At 41.7% G+C, this 12,459-nt stretch overlaps 1 pseudogene across 1 annotated transcript in view; it reads left to right on the forward strand.

The window, feature by feature from the left end:
* Nucleotides 1-1,058: 1,058 nt before the first annotated feature.
* The window catches only part of LOC144519911 (growth factor receptor-bound protein 10-like), a 69,883-nt pseudogene continuing 58,482 nt past the window's right edge, over nt 1,059-12,459 (forward strand). Inside the window, exon 1 of the transcript XR_013502152.1 lies at nt 1,059-1,314. The product of XR_013502152.1 is annotated as a growth factor receptor-bound protein 10-like (transcript). The remainder of the gene's footprint in view (nt 1,315-12,459) is intronic.

Raw genomic sequence — 12,459 nt, forward strand, 5'->3', positions numbered from 1 at the left:
TCATGTTTCTATTGTGGAAAATGTCGTTTCACTAGGTTTTTACGTGGGTTAGGGCCACTGCACATCCATATAAGTGCCCTTAACGACCCACAGCCCGTGAGTCTCCATAGGATAACATGGGCAAACTCGACGCCCTACCTGGTGGGCCCAAATATATTTTCATCTTTCTAAAACTGCTTTTCCATGTCTCACCTCCATACATTATTGTATAAACATAAAGATATTTGTGCATTTACTTAAAATACATGGTTACGTCGGGACGACTGAAACAGCTGTTTCAATCGTCCCGACATAGACATATGCCATTATAGCCTGTTTTGCTTTCCATGTAAACAAGCATGCAATATGAACGTCTGGGATTGTGGAGAACACTAAATGGTATACTGAATATAAGCATGTAGTCGAACCTTTAAATAAAAAACACTCATTAATCGAAAAAATTTAACCGCTAATGAAGTTTCGACCATCAAAACTCGTTTATCGCCTGTAACTCCGTGATAAAAGGAAATAACAGGAAGATATTTGGCTGATAGAAGGAGGTTAACATGCTCTATGTTTTGACCTAAGGAAGTCTGTCTATCATCATTGCACTCGGAGAAAACTGGAATAGGGCTCTCCCCTAGAACTTAAGTTTGTTTTCCATAGGCTACCTACCTTATTTTTACAGTCTATGTAGGAGCTATGAGGTGATGCAACAACTTGGTGTAAGAGATAAATATAAAGTCAGATAGAAATAATTTGCTATTGGGCAACTGCATGTCTCTCTTAAACATGATGGTTGTTTACGTTTTCCAATACAACTCAACGACTTTAACCTGGTAAAAAAAAAGTCCTGTATATTCATACATTGGGCGACGCCCTCTTGTATTCGCTTTGTTTCAGTTCTACAAGCAGACTGAGCTCTTCAGAAAACAGCGGAATCCGCTCTGAACACGCCCTTTTTCCCATAAGACGTGAACGCCGCATCACCCCTCACTCATGGGCGTGGTCTACTCTGAGGGGGAGGAGTTGTTGTTTGCAAGCGTGTGTGTGTGTGTGTGTGTGTGTGTGTGTGTGTGTGTGTGTGTGTGTGTGTGTGTGTGTGTGTGTGTGTGTCTGTCTGTCTCCTCCCCGGTCGCATGAGATGAGCTGTCTGCAGTCTTTGCAGCTACTATTTTCGCCTCCTCCTCTTCTTCTTGCCTCTGTCTATCTGTCCAGTCCGGGAATGTTGACCACCGTGCCCTGAGAGATCCAACGCCGCCTTCATCTTCTTACTGCCACTCTCCTTGTTTGTCTCTGAGGGTCCTAGCCTGCCTCAACTGAACTGGCTGTAAGGTGAGTGCATGTATACAATATGAAGACGCTGTTCTCGTGCTACTTTTAGGGGGGTCAATAGTCCACGTAGAGTCGGCAGTGAGCGCGTGTAATAAAAGTTGAATGTGCTGTTGTGATGATGACACGCACTGTTTTGCGGGTCAGAAGAACACGTGCGCACTGCGCGTAACCGCCTAGGAGGACCTGGGTCCATACCCTTCTCTCTGACAACGCAGCGGCCAGTCATTGAACTTTGAAAACAAGTTTATTCATCGGACCGGTCTTTTGCAATTAACTATATTCACTTTACTGTATTCCAACTAGTGGAAAGCTTCCACCGTACGTTGTTATTACGGGTGCCGTTAAGCTGCTGAATCTCGTGCACTTTTCTGCACCTTTTCCAGCCTTTACTGTGATTCGAGTGTCTCCTGAGGAGCAATAGTTTGATTCCAACAGCCTATCTTTTTTTACGATTGCGTAACAGCAGTCTACAGTGGCGCATAGCCTACTTTCTTTCCTGTGGGGCTTCAGCTCATCGCGTTGCCCCCCCTTATCCTTTTGGCAGCATTTGCTTTGGGGGTGGGGAGGGGGAGAATGAGGCGTTTTCCCAGGGATACTCATATCATATAGTAGTAGCTCTACTGCAGTGGTTTCCAAAGTGGGCTCTGGGGTCCCCCAGGGGGTCCTTTGGTGGATTCCAGGGGGTCCCCAGTAAAGTGTGAAATTGTTGAGTTAAAGCAGTTTTGGAGCCACCACAGCTTAACACAAGAACAGGAATACGTTTTTGAATTGCTAAGCGGAATGTAAAAAGTGGTATCAGTGCACTTGTTAAGCGAGTCAGAAGTATTGAATCAATATAACTTCAAGAGCACTCCCACAGGGAGTGTGTTGGGAAGTCTTATCAAATTGGACTCCATGATGTGAGTTGCTTGATGTAAAAATCCTTAAGAATCCCTGGTCTATTCATCCTCCTTAAAGCCTTTACTAAATCAAGCTATTGCCCAAATATTGTAAATGTACGCTGTTACTGTAGATGCACCACTCCTCTACTGTTTAATTACCAGCCGTGACAGCAACTCTGGTATTGTTTTCACCCTGCCTACATGCACACTACTACTACTACTACTACCTTTTCATTAATAAACGGCATTTTGAAACAAAAACATTCTCCGTCCACACAAGCGCTAGGGCTCCGCATCAGAAATGATCTCTGTTCATTAGGGGTGCACGATTCAGAAAATGTCATGATTCGATTCAGTATTGATTTTTAGGCTCAAGATTCGATTCAAAAACGATTCTTGATTTTAAAAAAAAATGTAGTTACTTTTCCCATGTGATTGCAGTAGACATACAGTTTAAAATAAACATAACAAATTAAATGTAGTTTGATGTTACTTTATATGTCTTCCTACAAAATTAAAACTTTTGCAACTAAAAACTGCAAAGTGCCGAGCTTTGGCCAGCTTTCAAATACATTTAATTCAAGTATAAAATAAAACTGTTAAATAAAAAGAGCTTTTCGTTCAGAGTTGGGTGGGAGTTTAGAGCATTGAAAGAGAGTGCGTTGGTTGACTGGCATGTTAGGTCCTTTAGGTTGTTGTTCGTCCACGTCTTTAATGTTAATCTCTGGGTGATGGCGTACCATGTGAGTTCTCAAGTTTGTGGTGTTTCCAAAATACTTAACTTTCGCTTTGCAAAGCCTGCATGTAGCACGATTCCTATCAAGTTCCGTCTTCCCCTCGAGGTTATAGAACCCGAAATGTGCCCAAACTCTCGCCTTCAATGAGGATGGAGCAGGTTGAATAATTCTTGCTGTGAGGTTTGCCATTGTTTACGCCGACTAAGCTACTTCTGCTGCACTCGTTCTTCTTTTGATTATAACAAGAGAGCCCAGGCGTCAGTGTGAATTTGATGCAGCGCCATCTATGGGAATGGCGAGCAGCTAAAATCATTTCAGGACAATAGTATACACACTATTACAAAATGAAAAAAATTTAAATAAAAAATTTAAATAAAAAAATGAATCGATTTTTGGAATTCTATGAATCGATTTTGAATTGGTAGAGCTTGAATTGCGATATGAATGAGGAATGTGTTTTTTGCACACCCCTACTGTTCATATTAACGTGTCTGAAAACGCATATTACATGACCATTCGCATACACTGGGCATGCGCGTGCCGGTGTAAACAAGAAGCTGATTGTCTAACGTTATTCCTGTGCGATAGAAAATACTTTGGAGAAAGAACAACCATGGCGTAAAGCAAGACCAGAGATTTCTTTGCTTGAACTGACGACGAGGTGGAACTGTTACTGAAAGTTACACATGAGCACAAGGTGGTAAAGGCGGTGAAAAACAGAAATTGGGAGTCGTTGCACGGTGAATACAATGACATATTAGAACTGTAACGGGAACATTACACACAAGCACAACGATGAAATCACAAAAGGTCTGTTAGCCTAGCTCACCGATAAGAAAAATACTGACAAACCCAAGCTGTAAGCATGTCTTGATATTGGTGGTTTTAAGTGCATGTTGTCATTCAACACTGGCTTAATTACCACGGATTAATTAAAACATTGTATACTTAAATGCATTAGTATGGCTTAAATGTAACCTCAACATATCTTTCAGAATTAAGGCAAGCAAAGCTCAGTCAGCAACCTTTCTGGAGTCACTGAAGTGAAACACACAATCTGGCCAACCCCTTATATTCTACACAACTTGGCAACCTACACTGGAGCACTTAGATACTGCACACATGCACCGTCCTCTGAGTGTTCACCTTTAAAGTGTGGTTGAATATAAAGTAGTTAGCTGCTGCTACATACAGTCTAAAACATGCTATAGTGTCTTTTCAAGCATGTCATTTTTTTTGACGCTCTTCCATTCATAGCCAGAGAGGATTTCTCTTTTCCTTGCGCCTGCCCATTATTTCCTGCTTTCTTTCATTTAATTATGTTGTGGTAACATCTCTGTGCACATGGCAACCGCGCTAGCTGCGGTTTCTTTCACCCCCTCAGCACCAGTCCTGCTATTTCAAGTCCATGCTCAGTAAGCACAGGCATGACGGGGCATGAACTCTGCAAGACTACAGGCTGCCAAAACGCTGCTGACTGCACATATTGCTCATAATTATACTTACAATAAGCTATACTCAACTCACTCAAGGTTTCTGACCTGTGTGTTTTGTCTTTTGAGAAACGGTTCTGCTGCTGCTCATACTTCATTGGCTGTTGATTGAAATACTGTGTGCTTGGCAGTGATCACCCCAGAGATTTGTTGCATAACCTAAACCTGAGCCTCATTTTAAATGTAAGCACTTTTCTTGATGTACAAATGCACAAAAGGTTGGATGCCCCCCCTGCACTTGCTTGTATGCATATAGTCTTCAGCTGCCATCCATGGGGAACAGTTGCAGAGATATCCTATTAGCTGGTATTGGTGGTATAAGAGCTTGTGGTCGTGCTCTAGGCAGCATTCCATTGGGTCTTGCGTCAGCCAGCAGTCATTCAGCACTGGTTAGTCTAGGCTTATACACTGTTAATACACCCTCCCTGGTGTCATGACACCATTAGCCCAAGCCTGCTGGGGGACCAGAGCACAGCACAGTTCAGTTCAGTTCAGTCGACTGACTCTGCCTGGATCTAAAAGCAGAGCAACTTCATCTGTTCCAACATGCTCAGCTAGGCTGTCAGTGGTCAAAAAAGTAACCCAGCAATGTTGGGGACTGTGATTAGCTTTTTTGTTAAAGGTCCTATGCCATGCTGCTTTTTGGATGCTTTTATATATGGTCTCCTAATACTGTATCTGAAGTCTCTTTCCCGAAATTCAGCCTTGGTGCAGAGTTACAGCCACTATAGCCAGTCCCACGATGAGCTTTACTTAGGACGGGACATTTATGTGTCTGTAGCTTTAAATGCTATTGAGGAGGCGAGAGGGGGTGGGCAAGGTGGAGGGTGGGGGTGTGGCCTTGACCAACTGCCATGCTTGCTTGTTTTCAAGCCATGATGTCTCTCTCTTTCTCATGGGCGGGCAAAGCAGAGAAAGGGGAGGTAACCTTCCTCCTTATGACCTCATAAGGAGGAGATTCCAGATTGGCCCATCTGAGCTTTCACTTTCTCAAAGGCAGAGCAGGATACCCAGGGCTCGGTTTACACCTATCGCCATTTCTAGCCACTGGGGGACCATAGGCAGGCTGGGGGAACTCATATTAACGTTAAAAAACCTCATAAAGTGAAATTTTCATTCCATGGGACCTTTAATGGTTAAGTTTAAGTTATTGTTTCTAGAAATTACTCCTGTTAAAATGTTTGGATTACCACATACTTGGCCTTAAACAGTCCCTCCAGGATTTCGCAGCCCCTTTTTTATAGATTGTTGCGGCCCAAAATGCCTGATTTTGCGGGAACTTTTGTAAAAAAAATTGCGATTTGCAATGAAGTTGCGGGAGACAGTGAAAGTTGCAAAAAAAGTTGCTAGTTTTGTTTTGAATAGTTCTTTAAAAATAAAAAGGAAACTTGTTTAGGGGGGAATAAAACTACTCTGGGCTGAGTTTTCCTAGTAACCTTACCAAAAAGGCTCAAGATGCTGCAAATGTTGGTATAATATGAAAACGGCTGGTGGATTTAAGACAAAAAATAATAATTTATTGAATGAATCAAATATGAACATATCTGTCAGTGGCTTGTTGATACATTGTTAATTTCCTAACCTGGCCTGGGACACACATTCGGTTTGATAAAGCACTTATTTAGGGCTGGGACGATTCGTCGACGTCATCGATTACGTAAATGCGTCGACACAAATAATTTGCGTCGACGCGTCACTAAATAAAATAAATAAATAAAACTTGCGTGCAAATTAATTACTGTAATGCGGAACTAATGTAATGCGGAACTGCTGTTAGATACGCGGGATCTAGGGACACCTAATCTGTAGCCCCGCCTTAGCTCTGAAGCTAGCCGAGCTCTCCGCCTACATGCAGTTTTTTGTCAGGTCGACGGTCCAGTGAGTGAATCAGAGATAGCAGCACGAAAGGACGAATACATACGAATACATATGAAAGTATGGCGAGTAGTGGCGACCCCGCAGGCCTCTTTAAGATCGCAAGTTTGGGAAAACTTTGAGACTGTATGGCTGTTATGCCCTCTCGTCTCATGCCCTCCCGCCACTCTTTTTGCACTTGCTCTGTTTACTTTAAGTTTTTATTTTTGTATTCCTCCTGAAAGTGACTTTATTTTGTGGTTGGATTGATAGCCTACATCTGGCTTCAGGTTGCACTACAAATTCATTTTACTTGAACAGTGCAGTGTTAAACAATTTTAATAAATAGAGATTTGAACCTTATTGAAATTTGTTTTGTGTAAAATGTAATAATTGAGCAATGGGAAAATAATTGCTAATTGAAAAATGAATCGTTAGATTAGTCGACTAATCGAAAAAATAATCGCTAGATTAATCGTTTAAAGAATAATCGTTTGGGACAGCCCTACACTTATTGGACTTTAACTTATCATTGCACTTACAATAACGAGCGTAGCTGTTTTCAATTTATGTCAACGTGTCGTCTCATCTCATTTCCTGCATCCATCGTGTGTGTGTTTGTGTGCGCGTCGGTAGCGGGGGGCGACTGTATGAGCAGCAGCCCCGCCCCCGTCCGCTGCAGACAGCCGACAGGATTGAAACAGCAGCAGTTTGGCAGGACGGTCTGAAATGTTCTTTCGCTGTACGTTTTGTTGGGAAATGTGAGATGTTCGAGTCTCATCTTCATATCGGAAACAAGCTCTCTCTCACTCCCGCTTGGTCAGTGGCACTCAGACGTAAAGTCTGGCATGTGGGACTGCTGGGATTGGTTGACGTCGCGGGAAACTCCGGTTATTGGTCAAATTTGCAGAAAAGTTGCGGTGATTGGTCAAAATTGCGAGTCGCACCAAAGTCACGGTGATTGGTTGAATTTGTGTGAATTGGTGCGATCGCGACATCGCAAAATCCTGGAGGGACTGCTTAAAGCATGCCCTACACTTTTGTATTTATTTCATTTGTAAAGAAGTACATAACATGTATTTTCTGCTTTCGGTCTGTTTTGCTGGAAATGGATATGATGCAGTCGGATTCAGCTGTACCGCATAAACAGAAAATATCTCGGTGAATCATTGGTAAAAAAAATAAATAAATAAGGGAAAAGAATGGATTTAAAAAATCGTCGCAAAAAAATCACAATACATACGATTTTCTTTTTTTAGTTCCCACTCCTATGAGTAATCATGTTCTGCTTTGTAAAGAGTCATTTCTAAGAACCTAAACCCTTGACAGAGGAAAAACTTTGTGGTATTATTCTTCCCCCTCCACCTTCGTACTGTAAATATGGACCTATACGGACCTGATTCTCTGCGCTTTCCACTTGTGACCAAAGGCGATGCAATGCTTACTTGTCTAACCACCAAAGTGTACAGTTGATTGGGTTTCTCACTGTCTGGTTTTGGTCCAAATGTAGCTGAAACCCAAGCCTGCGTGAGAGGCAAGAATGTTGCCTTTATTCTATTGGTAATTGAACGCCTGAGGGACCACATGCTCGGGTGGGTACAGGTAATGTGGTGTGGATGCACAGTGATGTGCCAGACGAAATTATCTCTCTAACACATATATGTACACCATTTTTGCCGCTGCTCTCGTGTTCTCTTGCTTTTATCTCTACGTGTCTGTCGTCTCTCAGTTTATCTTTGTCCCTCTGTCTACCCCATTGTCTGCCCCCTCTTTCTTTAGCACGCCTCTCTCTCCTAGTTTCACTGTCTATATCTCTGTCTGTCTCCCTCTGTTGAGCTGGGTCTCACCGTACCAGCTGGAATCTGCAATGCAAAATCAAAACAAACCATGGTTAGTTGGCTTTGGAACATGTACCATACGATTACAAACAGAAAGGACTTTTTTTTTCTCCCCCCAGAAATAATTCCCAGTGCGAAACTTCAGAACAATACAGGCATTTTTCTGTTCTTGAATAATAGCACTGTCCTAAACCTCTTTCTGATTCCCTCTCACACTCTGAATATAGCACTTCTGACCATGTATGCATGTATTTTGCCATACATAATTGCATTTTCTGCCCTCTGGTTTTCTAATATTATACCCAGATTTAGAAACGATCAGGGATTAGAGTTCTGTACTTTGGTACTTAGGAATAAGACTTTTGTTAAGTCCTTCTTAATATGATTTTTTTTTCAGCCAGCCAAGTATGTTAGCATTCCAAAGAGTAAGTAAGTAAAATAAATCCTGTTCCCCTTTCCCCTTAAGTGCTCACATAGAACTCCAGCCCTCTGATGCCAGTTAAATGTTTCACCTACAAGGTCAGTTTTATTTGGGTTTGTTTCCTTTTGTTGTAGATGATAATGATGGAGGTCTAATGCAACAGGTTTGTGTATTTTATAGCGTCAGTCAGTCAAAGAGGTTATGTGCTACCAACAGGTGTGAGAATATGGCGCCATGAGAAGGCGAATCCATCTAACACAGCCCTCTGGGGCCACCATTACAGCCAACTTGTGCACAAGCACAATTGCTCCCAAGCTCCATCCATTCATCTTTAGCATTGCATAAGACCAGTTCTCCCAAGCAGCCCAATGAAATACTCATCCAATTAGGCACTGTCCATGTTTCCAAAAGGCCTTTCTCTCATAGACTGGTGCTATTCAGCCTCCCCCGGCATGACATCAGACCCTCTCTTATAGCCCCACTTTACGCTGCTGCTCTCAAATAATGAAAGCTGCCAATTAATGACTAATCAACATGTGCAACAAGCACATCCAGTGAGGAGTGACTACCATCTAATCTGCTGACTAAAACAGAAGACAGAGATGCTCTGTTCAACTCTCTCTGCCGTCTTTCAGTGTTACAACAGCCAGCCCACACACACACACACACACAACCACACACACTCATACTCTGACAGCCTAATTTGAGAAGCTTTAAAATTCACAATTGGAATTATTTGCAATTTTCATTTTAGAGTTACTTGGAGTACCAAAGGTTTTGATTAGTGGCCAGTGCTGTTTTTGGTAGTGTAATACCATGCAGCGCCTGCCTACAATAAATTCTAATGGTTTGACCATTTTCAAAGTCTTTATTTAGTGATCTATAGTTGAGGATAGTATGAGGACCGTATTCTGTCCAGTTTTTCTTTGGTGTAATCAAAGGCTGCACAATTATTGGCGATTTTATCGCAATCCCAATATGGATTAGTGCAATTTCCAAATCGCAGGGGCAGCAGAATATTTGTTAAAGGCAAAATACTGTATGTGTCAAACCATTCTGAATTAAGTATTGTGTTGCAGAGATGTTGCATCCTAAGTATTCTAGACAGACTACAGAAAAAATCTTTGTTTGGTACAGATCCTCGCAAAAATCACATTCATTTTAATTTTTTTTTATGTAAATGAGAAAAATGATACACAAATTATCATTCCCTCCGATATCGTTAATCATATCGCAATATCAGTCAAAATAAAATAAAAATGACATGGCTCTGCTATTTTTATGTTCGAGTTTAAGATGATTTGTCAGTTACACGCATGCACATACATACATTTTAAGGGTTGCCTACCGAGAAAAATTCTGGTGGGAATCAGAGGGGGAATCTCCAGCCCACAGCAATACAATACAGTCAAGCAGGCAACTTATCGTTCCAATCAGACCACTCCCTGTCTCACATACATCACATTTCTATAGGTCGCCTCGTCATAGGAAGTTTTGATAACTTGCAGCGTCAGGCTAAATATTCTTAATGAAGGCATCTGGCTAGTTTAACATACAGTAGAATGATTGACCTCCCCTCTCTAGGGGTAGGGTTACGGTCATGTCCCCAGACACCGAGTTGGATCTGTGCCATTTCTTGAATTAAGACACTGTTTATGTTCTGGATTGGAGCGGAGCAGGATGAGGGTAGGGGTCGATTAGAGGGGCTGGGGCTGGGCAAGGGTTTGGAAGAGAGGGAGGTAGCTGTTGCATTACACGCAGCATGGGTTAACAGTGGGGATCAGGGGGATAGGAGGCTTCCAGCAACAGGGACCTGTAGCGGTAAGAGTAAATTAAATATTAACATAAAAATATTGATTAAAGCAGCTTTAAATACGTGTTCTTATAAACAAGACAACTAGTATAAGACTAGGAACCTTGACATGTGTTGCTCTGTTCTGGCACTCGGCTATCCTGTATCATCCTTCACGAATCATTTCACCTGTGATTGGTCTGTTAAGATTATAGGACAGGCTGCTCTCAACTGGCTTTAGGTGTGTGACTTAAAATGTATCAAATTTATAGCTAGAGTTGCATGGGGTCATACACACCAGCTGCCAGCTAAATAACCATCTGCTGAATTGACATTACAATACATTTACCTCAACTCCTTTTTAATCAAAACAGTTTTTTTTTTTGTTTTTTTTAAAAAGTAGTGCTACTCTGATGTTTGAACTGAAATAAAAAAAAATTGTCTTAGTTCTTACTGCCACAAACATTCCTTAATCACTACTTTTCTCACCTGTTTGACCACTCAAAAATGTAGAGAAGCTCCTTGAGTTGAGACATTTATCAATAGAAGGGGTAATCTTCTTTTGTTTTCTTGCTTCACTGCCTCGAGAAACTATTAGGAATTATGACGAACCCAGATAGAAAGTTTGGATCTACTGGATATCATAGTTTAAGACACGCACGCACACTTGTGTACTAGGTACTGTACACTGATGTTGAGCTTGTTCCAGCTGTACTGTCCGTCTGTCTCAGTGACACCCCGAGGTTGCAGTGGGATTCCACAGATTTCCCAACCCAAATTCGCCGGGCATGGGACATTTTCATTCTTGTGTAGTCAGCATCGTTTTCACTGGATGAAATTTCATATATGAAAATATGAGAGCCTGTTTATTATAAGGCTTAACCTTGTATGTAAATGCACCGACTTCCAGTAAAATATTTTTTTAAACTTTCAGGAAATCATGTGCATCAAGGAAATTACAGTAACTATCATTGAAATGAAACACGTCCCATAATGTTCTATCCAGTTTTCCTTCACCGCGCCTCAAGCTAAAGCTGTTACTCTTCTAATGACTTTTCCTTTTTATATACTTTTATAAACATGCGAAATGGAGCAGTTTTCTAATAGAATACAAGTGATCAGGGATTGATCAGACTCCCTACAGAAGCCGGTTGGTTGGTGCATCTGCAGGAGCAACCATAATGGTCGCAAATCCTGCAGGAGCAGTTGGGTGTCAAAAACTGACTGAACTGGCTGTAGGAGATATAACACTCTGTTTCCTGACACGACCTGATCCCTAGAAGCATAAAAAGTGCCCTTTTGACCTTATGATACCTAAGCAGTTACTTACAATCAGTGCATGTTGTGTTTGTGTTATGTACTATGCACACATACAGTCGCACATATTCTGCCATATGTTCCTCACTTTTCATTTAACACCATCCTCCCTATCCCTTGCTGGCCCACAAATCAATCCATGTCGTGAGGTCGGGGTTCACTATATTGCACACATTTTTTCACAGACTGCCCTATATGGAAAGAATGTGCTCTCTGCATTCCAAAGATGACTGAGCAGAGCTGAACAGCCCCGTGTTAAGCTGTGTCCAGTCCAATCAGCTGAAGTCAAGTTGACTGGGATGAACACATTTTACAATTACATACACGGGGAAATTAGTTGACACAGCTGCACAGTTGAGCTGTACAGATGCCGCCATTGAGCACTGTAGAAATCTACCCCCACTCCCCCGAATTGTCTGATTTGACAATGAATGCCTCGTCTTTTTCCACTATTAGTAGTAGTTTATTCAGTTATCATAAAAACAATAATTATATACCACAGTGTAAACTCAAACCGTAAATAGTGACTGAAAGGATTAGGCTGACGCAAAAGCTTATACAGTATGCCTATGTTCTTGTCTTATCGATTGTCACTCTGACTTGTGCTATTTTTGCCAAAAGGCCCAGACTGGAGACACACAACACCAGTATCAATATCAGTAAGTCCACATTAGTGGTAGGTTCATGCACCTGCAAATCGTACCTTGCATGCATTACAGTACAGTTACTACAGTGGCATAGCATGCTGTATATTTGAAGCCCTGTTTGGTTGAATTCAAACACTTCTGTTACATCAAGTTACACAATACAGA

The sequence above is a fragment of the Sander vitreus genome, chromosome 6 (assembly GCF_031162955.1).
Source record: "Sander vitreus isolate 19-12246 chromosome 6, sanVit1, whole genome shotgun sequence".
Classification (NCBI taxonomy): Eukaryota; Metazoa; Chordata; class Actinopteri; order Perciformes; family Percidae; genus Sander; species Sander vitreus.